The sequence below is a fragment of the Hyperoodon ampullatus genome (genome assembly GCF_949752795.1).
Source record: "Hyperoodon ampullatus genome assembly, chromosome: 6".
NCBI lineage: Eukaryota > Metazoa > Chordata > Mammalia > Artiodactyla > Ziphiidae > Hyperoodon > Hyperoodon ampullatus.
The window spans coordinates 69,412,419-69,424,548 of NC_136919.1; the positions used below are offsets into that span (position 1 = coordinate 69,412,419).

Below are 12,130 nucleotides of genomic sequence, written 5' to 3' on the forward strand. Positions count from 1 at the left end.
CGTGCCCTGGTCCAGGAAGATCCCACATGCCGTGGAGCGGCTGGGCCCGTGAGCCATGGCCGCTGAGCCTGCGCGTCCAGAGCCTGTGCTCCACAACGGGAGAGGCCACAACAGTGAGAGGCCTGCGTACTGCAAAAAAAAAAAAAAAACAGGGCAACTGAGCACAAGAGGAGAAGGAGGGAAAAAAAAAAAAAAAAAAAGAAAGACTGCAACTTGCTCCCGGGGACTGGAGAAAATTAAAAAAGGAAGGTTGGAATCCATCAGTGTTCCATTAGTCATCTTCTTCTTCATCTTCCTCTCCTTCCTCCCCCTCATCATCATCTTCATCTTCTTCCCCTTCATCCTCATCCCCTTCTTCATCAATATCTTCCAATCCTTCTTCCTTCTTCCTCTTCATCATCATCATCTTCTTCTCCTTCCCCATCCACGTCCAGAACCAAGTAGTACTGTAATGGATTTGGCCAAATATCATCTTTGATGACCTCTCCTAACTCATCTGCACCTGCATCAGAATGATCAGTAAACCAGGTGAAGAAGTTTTCTGGTTCCTCATGCTGTCTCTTCCTGCTGGCTTTATTCTGCGTTTGACTTGAACGTTTTGTCAAATCCTTTCCAGATTTCCATTTGATTTCAGTGGACTTTGAAGATGGATCACCACTCTCATTGAGATGAAATTCTTTGGAGAGAACTTTATTTTCGAAGTAAGGGTTTTCATCAAAATAAAAATCTATTCTGTAACCTGATTTAATATCTTCAAATTCTGTCACTTCGACTCTTGTCAAATAACACAGCGCCTCTTCGTCCTCCTCCCCAAGCAGTGCAGACACTTGTGGATGGTTAACAAACGTTGTTACCCCCCAAATTTGGGATTTTGGTGATCAATTCCGACCTCTTCTGAAAAAACGGTTGGCGGCGTTTGTTATATTTCTGTTCTACTTTCAGAATCTCCTCACTGGCTTGTTCATTAAGTCTGTCTGTTTCATTTTGTACTTCATCAATATGTTCAACTGCTTCCTGCTGTTCTTCCTGGAGGGGAGGCGGTGGCAGGCGGGCAGGCAGTTCTGTTCCCTCACTCACGCTCTGCGCTCCAGCTCGTGGCTGATCTCCCCAGCCGCTTCCTCCTCCCACATCCTCCTCATGGTGAGGGCGGGCGGCCGACAAAGATTTTTCTAAAGTAGCTTGTATAAATACAGATAATATCACACACTGCTAGTGATATAGTTCCAGTGTCATTTTAATTATATTTTTCCTTAAAAAATAATTCACATTAATAAGCGGATAGGATTGGAGGAGCTCTGTTGCAGCAATGTTTCTCAGCTCTTTTGAACATTCTCAACCACCATCCATCGCTATCTATCAGCTGACTTCCTTTGGGTAGTCCTTCAATTTTGCTAAAAGTAATGAAAAGGAGCCACCTGAGCTGCAAATAAGTACCTGCTACCCAGTCATTACATTCATTCCCTTTTTCAACTTTACTAAGACCAGCGTTTTGCATCATTCCTCTGTTTAACATGCTAGAAGTCTTCCAACACAAGCAGGGCACCACAGTAAGATCAGAGACAGACGCGAGCCAAGTAGGAGATGGGCTGTGAGGGGGAGGAGGACAGGAGACTCTGTAGACCTGTAGACAGCGGGTCTGTTCTTGAGCAGATCGACTTCAGGGAAAAGTGTGGATTATCCTTGCACATGCTCTTAGGAAGGATATGCGGGAACGTGGGCATCAGTTCAAAAGTGCCTGCCAGGGCTTCCCTGGTGGCACAGTGGTTGAGAGTCCACCTGCCGATGCAGGGGACACGGGTTTGTGCCCTGGTCCAGGAAGATCCCACGTGCCACGGAGCGGCTGGGCCCGTGAGCCATGGTCGCTGAGCCTGTGCGTCCAGAGCCTGTGCTCCACAACGGGAGAGGCCACAAAAATGAGAGGCCCATGTACCAAAAAAAAAAAAAAAAAAAGTGCCTGCCAGTTGATCCTGTAGTTCACGAGCCCAGGGGTCTTCTGGTAGCAGCTACAGTTATCAAAATGAAGAGCACTCTGACAGCACCTTGGTCAGGAGCAAGGGCTGAAGAGAGCAGTGCCCAGTGCAACATTTACTTGCCAAGGGCAGAGTGGCAGCTGGCTCAGGGAGGGACTGGAGCTGAGAAGCAGGGTGGGCATCTTTCTCAGAGCAGCCTATCCCAAAGTGTATTCTCCCAACTTTCCCATCTCCCCCAGTCTCACTTTTCTATAAAGTTTCCACTGAGAAACACAGCACAGACTGTGGCTAAAATTGTTCCCATCTGTGACAGAGGCATATTTACTCAACAGAATGATAACTATTCTGATGCTGGTGTTGCAGCAATCAATGTATGTCAGAGGACACACAACCAAAAATCTTGTGTGGCCTAACTCAGAAATTCACAATTAGGCCAGTGGAGTTTTAAGATACAGAAATATCTACCAATTTTTAAAACTTTTCTGCTTGCTCTTGGGTTCAAATGTACTACATGTGAATAACTTTTTAAAATGAAAAGTAATAAAAGAAAGAAAAAGAAAAGAATTAAGTTCCTCCACTGCATGCTCCATTCACCTTAGGAGGGGTTAATGTATAAGCCCAGTGGGGAGCACCATTTTCTATAAATGCTAAAATTATCTCACCATGCAGTCTGAGAAGAAAAACACAACAGAAAAAAAATGTTTAAGCCCACACTCCTACGAGCAGAGGAGGAAGTGGGAGCATAAGCGTGACTCCTGCCTTTCTGCCTCTAGCAGGAGCTTTCACGGCAATGCCACCCAAGGACCCAAAGCTGCTGGAGGGTCAGCCGTCATGACTCTGCATTTTACAATGTAAAAGTCAGGTTAAGCATCAGACCAGAAAGAGCCTACCCTCCCCGCTTTCTGGTTGTTCCCCATAGTTCACCCTACACAACTAGACTTGATTAGAAACAACTTTCAGCACAGCCTCACTGGCTCTTTTGGAACCAGGAAAAGGTGAGAAAAATTCCAGAGTAAGAATTTTAGAACTGAAAGGATCGTTTATCTTAGAAATAAGGAAACTGAGGGCTGAAGCAGATGAGCTTGCCCACAATCACACACCCAGGGCTGAGACGCCCCCAAAGGCATCCCTCTCTCCTCTGCCACGTGGCTCAGAGCTCTGTCCTCCAGTGCTCCTGCCCCAGTGGTTCCTTTCTCTTCTCTGACGCACCTCGTTTCTTCCGGCCTCAAGGACCTTGAATATACCACTCCCTTAACTTGCATAACTTCCCCCCACCATCCCTACCTTCATCTTGGCTGCACCTCCCTCACGTTTTAGCTCTTAAATGTCATTCCTTCAGGGTCATCCACTCTTGACCCTCCAAATTAGGTTAGTCTCCCTGATGGACATTGTCATGGGACAATTCCTTTTCATAAATAGTCATTTTTTAATATATCTCTCTTCCTAGACCTAAGAGCTCCAAGAACACTGGAACCAATTTGTTCAGGTTCATCCTTATAAGCCCTTACATATAAGCCCTTATAAGTAACAGCTCAGGACCTGGAAGAAGGTAAACACTCATTAAATATTTATAAATAAATTTAATAAATATTTACTACATGTTGGATACTGCTTTGAGGGTAATACATATACTCTTCATTATTTACTTAATTTACTCCTCTAAACTCCATGAGATAGGCAATAGTAATATTTCCATTTTATAGATGTAGAAACTGAGGCACAGAGCAGTTCAGGAAATTCACCAAGATCACACAGCTCATAAGTGGAAGAGTCGTGGCCCTGGGTAACACTTACGTTAGTTGCTTTATAAAGGGTCAATGGAGACCTGCATGGGAACTTAGTGCTTGGAAAGATTTTTAAAGAACAAGCTATGAGCATAGTGGGTCCTGATATTGGACACTATGTGAGCATTTTCCAAAAGAATATGTTAACAGACTTTATATTAGTCATCTTTCATGCTCCAGCAGCAACAATCTCCAAAGCCTCATGAAATGTTTGTTTCTTGCTCATGTGGAATGCTGGCTGTGACTCTGCTGCAGGTCTTTAATCTGGGCCCCAGGCTGGGGGAGCGTCCCTGTCTGAACCACGCCGTTTTCACAGATGGGAATGGAGAGATGGTGGCACCACGCAGAGGCTCCTAGAGCTTCAGCCAGCAGCAGCACAGGTCATTACCACTTACATTAAATTAAAAGCCCCAAGCTCATTATTTTCTTCCCCTAAGTTCCCCAGGGCGTTAGAAGCAACCAACCACCTCCATTCAACTCCTTATCTTCACTAAAATGTTCTATGGCAGCACATACTTGGTCCCTCAGAGGCTTGTCTCCTCTAGGCACTTGACTGCAGGGACCTAAAGGTGATAATCTGAGTAGCTCTCTGCCCCTGCACACCATGCGCTACCCGTTGAATCCTTCCTACAATTCTTCGTAGCTTTTTAGTCTTCTCTTCATATAATGCTATTACTCTTTCAATCTTCTCCCAAACAAAAAACCTCTTAAGAATCTGGACCCAAATTCTCATAGAGGTATGGTGGAGAGACCTCCCTATCTTTCTTTTGAGAGAAGGGATGATGTAGAAGGAACACAAACTGTCCCACAGTTTTACTGTTTAAATGCTACCGCCCTGTCTCACAAAGAAAGTTAACTTCCATTTGCCTCAGGCACTTTACATGCAGTAACTCATGATTCGTTATGTCTCTGGATGTTAGGTATGATTATCTCATTTTACAGGTAGCAAATAATATTAGACACCTGGAGATTAAATTCCCTGCCTAAGGTTTCGTCGCCAACAGCAGAAGCAGGACAAGATCCCTCCTGATGGTCTGCCCTTTGCATAGAAATGCTCATCTAGGCTTTCTGATGATCTTGAGCTAAAGTTAAGACAGACCCAGAGTAAATATCAACTCCTCTCTCCCCTGACATACGCAAATGCATACATCCACACATACTAAATATATATATATTTTTAATTTTTATTTATTTATTTGTTTATTTTTTTGCCGTACGTGGGCCTCTCCCTGTTGTGGCCTCTCCCGTTGCGGAGCACAGGCTCCGGATGCGCAGGCTCAGCGGCCATGGCTCACGGGCCCAGCCGCTCCGCGGCATGTGGGATCTTCCCGGACCAGGGCACGAACCTGCGTCCCCTGCATCGGCAGGCGGACTCTCAACCACTGCACCTCCAGGGAAGCCCACTAAATATATTTTATATGTGTGTGTTTTATATAAAATACACACATACAAACACATGTACAAAATACCAACTCGGAACGGGGGGAAATGTTCCTGAACTGTCCAGTACATACTGACTGCTGAACTGAGAGAACTCGACTTATTTGATAAATTATTAAAAACTGTGCAGCACTTCTTCAGGAAAACAGACAATAGGGAACTTCAGTCAGGTCTCACCCCTGCTTGAGATGGAACCCTAACAATGGCTAGGAATATAAATATTAAATAAGGAAGGAACCCTTAATGGTTGGTGCTCTATTTTATCATTTCTCCTAACTCTGACACTTTCCTTTTATTGCACACAACATGATCACTCATTCTGTTGAATAGAATGAACGTTCCTATTGTCAGCTCTCTGTTTTGCTACTGCAAATCCTTGGCAAAATTGCCCATTTCATTTTTTATCCCCTGTAGATCTTCCTGCCCTCAAGGAAGCAGCTTTAAAGCAGTGTGAGTTCCGGAGCCAAGCGTGGCAACCCAGCAGTCTCAAGATGAAGTGTCAAGTCAGCAGACAAGGTTCCCTGCAGTAGCGGGGCCGACTCTTTCAGGGAAAGGACTGCCCGAAGCCCTGTGGAGGCCCTCTGGGTCCCACAGGCAGGAAGCAGTCAGAGCTCTGTCTCTGCGAATGGCTACACAACAAGTACTATCCTTTCCATCATCACCCTCAGAGAGGACTCAAGTGCAAGGCTCTGGAAGACTCAGTGAGGGTGTGCAGAGCCGCTCTAAATGGGATGCCTCTAGTGTCTTATCTTGATCACGGTGTCAGTGACAATGCCTGACTGGGTTCTCCTCCTGACTCCTCCTGAATCTCACCTGCTAGGGAGGCTGAAATGAAAGTCAGGTGAGCACACACAAGTCCTAGTGGAATGTTGGTCTGAGTCCCTCCCTTTGTGCCATTTTAGTGGGCAAGGTTGGAGGGAAACCTTATAACCGGTCCATTCATTCATCGTTTAAACGTTTTCTGGGTATAGACTCTGGCCCCACATGAGGTTCTGATGATACAAAGCCGAAGATCATGGTGGTGTCTGCCCTGGAGGAATCAGAGTCTCCAGAAGGAGGTCTCAGGAGTGTGACTTTGATGACTCCATCCCCAGAGCCACCTTGATGCCATTCACAGGGCAGTAGGCCAGGCCAAGTGGAAGGCACCCAATGTTTAAACATCGTCCCCCAAATACCTCCCACAAAGCCCCTTTAGCCAGCAATTAGCTCTCTGGGTTCCTGTTCTCACGCAGTTTCTAAAGAAGTGTGAGAAACAGGGGATGTTCATCTTGTCCCTTGAGTTTCTGAGGTAACATGCCATTCCTTACTAGCCCCTGGCCTACCTTCCACTGTTTGCCCCTCTGAACTCCTCTCCAGGGTTTTAGATACTTGTTTTGCAGATGCTAGAAACACAGAGGATATCTTCCATCAACTCGAAGAGGTCTGTCTTCATACTTCCTCATGCAGAGCAGTTATTCTACTTCCCAGATTTCCTCCTAACCCCTTCAGGCTCTGGACCCATGGGGCGTTCAGTGTTTTTCAACAGCAATGCCAGGTGTGAGTGACTCTGGCATTTATGACTGCCAACATTTTCAGAGTGGATGGATGCCAGAGACACACTCCTGGAGCACTTCTAGTCAATGGGGTAGTGCCTCCTGTGAGACGTGATGAGTGCCTCTGATCCTTTACAGCTGATCCACCCAGAGGACAAATGCTCAGGCTGCACTCTGCTGTTCCTTGCTTGCAGTGAGTTTGACATGCTGTATGGGGCACAAGTAGGAATGTTTCCCTGAAGTTATTTAAAACCCTACAGGTGCCAAGCTTGCCAAATCGTAAATTTAGGAAATTGCATTCTGTTAGACTAAGTCCTTCCCTTAGCACTTTAGTCACCTAGTTATTCTTCAATTTCTTTCCTACAAACACTTGGCCCAGGTCCCGAGGTGCATCTCATACCTATGTGTCTCCTCAGTACATAAAAGAGATTAAGGAAAGGAGAGGGAACAATAAAATTTCAGGTTTATTGGCACACTAAGTGAAGTAATTCCCCTATGCATACACTTTTCTTACAGGAAGCTCACTTACTCAGTCTTTCCATTCACCTGCCTGATGAGATCTATACAAATATTTTAAGAGGGTAATTTGGAAGACTTACAAGAGTACAAGTTGTTCAAGCTGCAGCATTAGTCTCTGGTGTTTGCTTTAGGTTTAGCTCATTTACACAAGTGAATAACTAACTGCCTGTTAATTAATCAGATCAACCAAGACTAATTTAAACTCCTTGCTAACAGTCCTCTTTTATATACCAGCAGTCTTCAATTGTTTTTGCTTACAATTCCCCCAAAAGAGTTTTGGAAAACTGTATCTTTCCTTGCATATGTTAAAGTTAACCCTTATTAATTTTATTTTTTAATTTTAAGATTGGAAAAAAAAAGTAAAGGATACACTTTTCCAGCATAGAATTCCAGGATATAATTATACGCGTGCTTTAAATATATTTGTCAAACTTTGGGACTGCAAATTAAGCCAAATTTATGTGAAATGTCAGCCATATATATAACCTGACAGACAAAGGTGGTCCTCATTATCAAACCAATCTGCCAAAACAGATTTAGTTTCTATCAGAAAAAGACTGAATTCATTTGTTAAAATAAAATAAACGTATTAATATGCATCCCCATATCAAGCACCTCATTTCTGAATTCTAATTCTAAGAGGTAATCTTGAGTGTATTAGGGTAAAATATAGGTCCAACGATATAATGACTTAAACCTAACAGAAATTTGTTTCTGGCTCACATAACAGTATTGGGCTGAAAAACAGTTCCGTGGGCTAACATTCCTCCACAGTCATTTACAGACAAAAGCGCTGCCATCTCAACGTTTGGGTTCCGGGGTCTCTCTCTGGGTCAACTCCTTTCCAGAAAACAGTAAGGAGGAGGACAGATGGGGGTATTTAGAAGCCAAGCCTGGGAGTCACCCATCATTTTCCTCCCATACCTTTGGCTGAGCTCCTTCCTGCAAGGGAGGCTGTGACGTGGACTAGCTGTGGCCCAAGGAAGAGAAGACCATGAATTTCAGTGAGCAGCTAGTAGATAACGTCTCAACCTTTGCAATAAATTTATGGTCTAAGCGAAATAATGTGTTATTCTCTTCGGTATTTATTACCTAATCTATCTTTGCTTTGGTCTCTGAACATTTGCCCTCAGAATCTGCCCCTTTGTTTACCTACCTGAGAGTAATTCATTTATTCTGTAAAGCAAAAGGGATGGTGAGAAAGGAGAACCAGAAGCTCCTTCCAAGGTTCTCTCTCCTTCACACCAATATGAGGAAACAGCATGTACAAAAGTCCAGGATCTGGAAGTTGATCCTCAAAGAACTATCACTGCATTGTACCTCTGAGACAGTGTTCACATAACCCTAGGGTACATGGACCCAGTCTGAGAATCACTGATGTATAAAGTATTAGAAAACATAAAGGATCACAGAATTCTAAAGTGCAAAGTACTGGCGCATTTTACAGAGGTGAAAAGTGAGCTAGAGGAAAGATGTCCAAAGTCACTCTTAAAGAGGTTAATGCACATATTCTTTGCTCCAGCAAACTTATTTTTGCCTTTGGTATAAATGGATATTCTAGCTTTCTACTGCATGTTGCGTAGAAAGGAATTAACTAACAGGCCTGCGACTGCTATCCTTTGAGAGTCCTGCTGACAAGGTTGGCCCCTGGCAGGTGTCTGGGAACTTGAATTTTGGGGGAATTCCCTCCATCTCCTGAAAAGAATGGCTCATGGTGCCTAGACTGCACAGTACAAACAATATGGTTTATGCTGAACAATTGCTTCCCTTCTGGGAGTCTGGAATTGTGATACATGCTAGGCAGAGGGTGCCTATGTGATCAGTTTCGAGTAAAAACTCTGGGCACCGACTCTCTAATGAGCCTCTCTGGTTGGCAACATTCTACACGTATTGTCATAACTCATTCCAGGGGGAATTAAGGAGCACTCTGTGCCTCCCTGGGTGAGAACTCTGGAAGCTTGCAGCTGGTTTCCTCCAGTCTCCACCCCATGTGCCTTATTTTCCCTTTGCTGAGTTTGCTTGGTGTAATCACAGCTGTGAGAACAACTGTATGCTGAGTGCTGTGAGTTTTCCTCGTGAATCACCGAAACTGGGAGTGGTTTGGGGACCGCCAACACACATAGAAATTAGGTTTGACAGAAAAGAATACACTGATCTCAGGATACTAAAAACATAGTAAGTAATGAAAGAAATTTCAGTACATTTAAAATTTAATTTTTGCTTATGGAACCTCTAGAAAAGGGTGAAGGATATTTATATTCGAGTTACTTAAGCTACATACTTTTAAAATGACAGATGAAAATAATTTAAAATACAGATATTGGTCTTAGTTAGCAAGCAAAACAAGGATTCCCTGAAAATTACTACCAAAGACATCAGAAGAGAACCTTCCATATTGAACCATTAAGGAGAAAATAAATATGGAATTCTGAACATTACTAAGAAAAAAATGTGTCCAGAATTGAAAGAGAGAAAGAAAGAGAGAAGGTGGGGGAGGGAGGGAAGATGACTCAGGGTGTCTGTGTTGAAGATAAAGGGAGGAAACCAATGAATACTCTCTCTGCCGTAAGCTGGTCCCATATCCCTCCTACTGGGGTCACTAGACAAAAAGTCATATAAAAGACCAAGGTGTTCAAATAACATTTCCCCTAATTTTATATTGTACTTTTTTTCCTTTGATTTTTTACAAGCAATACGAAGCTTCTTGCAGAAAAGCTCCAAAGTACACAATAGTATGTATAAAATTACTCTTTTTAATCACCCAATATCCTGCCATCCACAGGCAACCACAATATGGCATTCAAGTCATTTCCCTGTTCATTAAAAATAATAATAATTGGCAACATTCTGTATGCATAATTTCTCTTAAATTTCCTCCTCATCAAAGCATGGTTATGAAAAAATTATTAGTGACATGGATTAAACAGGCCTGTTGAAGAACTTTTTTCTTCCTTTAACTGTACTAAAGATACTCAGATGTCCCTGAGCCCACGTATCTACTTGGAACCTGAGAAACCCAAGGTGAGAACGTGCCTACGTGCTGCCATGGCTCAGGATGACATCTGACCAAGATACAGAAATGAACACTGAGTACAGACGCTTTTCTCCCTAGAGTGACTGGTCTGGCTGAAAATGTGGACCACACACTGTGTTGCCTTGATGAGCTGACTTCTCATACAGCTGGGGTTCAGGGCACAGCAATGAGAGACTCAGGAGTCGTGATGCCGTTTAAAGGTGTTCCTGTGAGTCACAGAGCATCATTTTCTCCGTTTGGTACTTTTGCACCACATCACATTCCAGAAGCAGTACAGGCAGCACAGTGGTCGGGATTAAGCTGAGTGGCTAAACAAACTCAAATTACCAAACTCCTCTTAGCCTCGGTTTTATCAAATATAAAATGGGAACAATGATATCAACCTCAAAGAGTTATTGTAGGATCACCTAGATAATGCCTGGCACAGAGCAGCCAAAATGAAAAAGAATATTCAACACAAGAACATTGGTATATCTTGCTAACACTAAAATATAGTAAGCTACCCTGTTTCACGTTTACTATTTTTTAGCGCACGCACAGGGGGTGGGGGTGAGGACAGCTTTTAGTTACCTCCAAAGCAATGCAAATCAAACCACAAAGACTAATCCAAGAGCTATGCAAACAACATGTTGAATTCACCAGATTGTAGGTGCTCCACTCTGAATGCTAACAACCTGTCTTTCTACAGCATGTGTGACAATATGAGCTTCAACAACAGGTCCATTCTCAATGTCTGTCACCTCAGTTTCCACATCTGTTTTCAAAAACATATATCACCCAGACAGAACTTTGATGAATGAGTGATAGCTGCACCAAAACTCAAAATGTTCAGCTGCTTTGATGTGCTGCCAGAAGGCAGGAGTCAGGCTGAGAGATACAAAGTGGATTCCCCAGGAAACAAGACTCTGGCCTGTGCTGTGTGGCAGGATTAACTGCTCGACTTCTGAGAGTCCCATTAAAATGCCTCCATGCTACGAGAGGTGACCCCAGGATGTACCAAAACCATTAACTCAATGCACCTTGTAAAGATTTCGATTCCAATCACAATTTGTCAGGCTATAATAGGATATACGTTAGGCTCAATTACAAAAGAAAAGAGAAATTCCAGGATAGGGAAAGTACACTAGTCAAAAGAAGTAGCTTGGGACTTCCCTGGTGGCGCAGTGGTTAAGAATCCGCCTGCCAATGCAGGGGACATGGGTTCGAGCCCTGGTCCGGGAAGATCCCACATGCCACAGAGCAACTAAGCCCGTGTGCCACAACTACTGAGCCTGTGCTCTAGAGCCTGAAAGCCACAACTACTAAAGCCCACGTGCCACAACTACTGAAGCCCATGCGCCTAGAGCCCATGCTCCGCAACAAGAGAAGCCACGGCAATGAGAAGCCCGCGCACCGCAACAAAGAGTAGCCCCCGCTCACCACACCTAGAGAAAGCATGCGCGAAGGGACGAAGACCCAACACAGCCAAAAATAAATAAATAAATGAATGAATGAAATAAAAAGAAGTAGCTTTATCCACACATTAGGGCAACAAACAAATCTTAAAATAACTGAACACAAAGTCCTAAAGTTCCAGGGGAAAATGACAGGTGACATTTTATCTTAGGAAAAAATCCATGGATATTAGACTCCAGAAGGAGCTCAGGCTATTGTGTCCCCATCCTAGAGATGATGCTGACTATTCCCATCTAGAATGAGAACCATCTTAAACAAGATTTTGGGGGTGGGGTGCCCACACAACTGTCTACTTCCTACTGAACTGCAGTTTTCACAGTGAGCCTTCATTATTATTGTTGTTCTGTGTCTAGATTCCTAGCCTACCCTAAAAAATTCAGTATATTCTAAGTTTCA

The 12,130-nt window shown here is 43.7% G+C and overlaps 1 protein-coding gene and 1 pseudogene across 2 annotated transcripts in view; both read right to left on the reverse strand.

Annotated features, from left to right (window-relative positions):
- KDM4C (lysine demethylase 4C) overlaps positions 1-12,130 on the reverse strand; it is a 424,529-nt gene that overhangs the window by 101,716 nt on the left and 310,683 nt on the right. The gene's annotated exons all lie outside the window — the stretch shown is intronic.
- On the reverse strand, positions 129-4,360 carry LOC307054251 (protein SET-like; annotated as a pseudogene). The gene is made up of 4 exons: positions 4,271-4,360; positions 2,633-2,640; positions 1,435-1,655; positions 129-1,178 (listed from the first exon to the last, which is right to left on the reverse strand). The product of its transcript is annotated as a protein SET-like (transcript).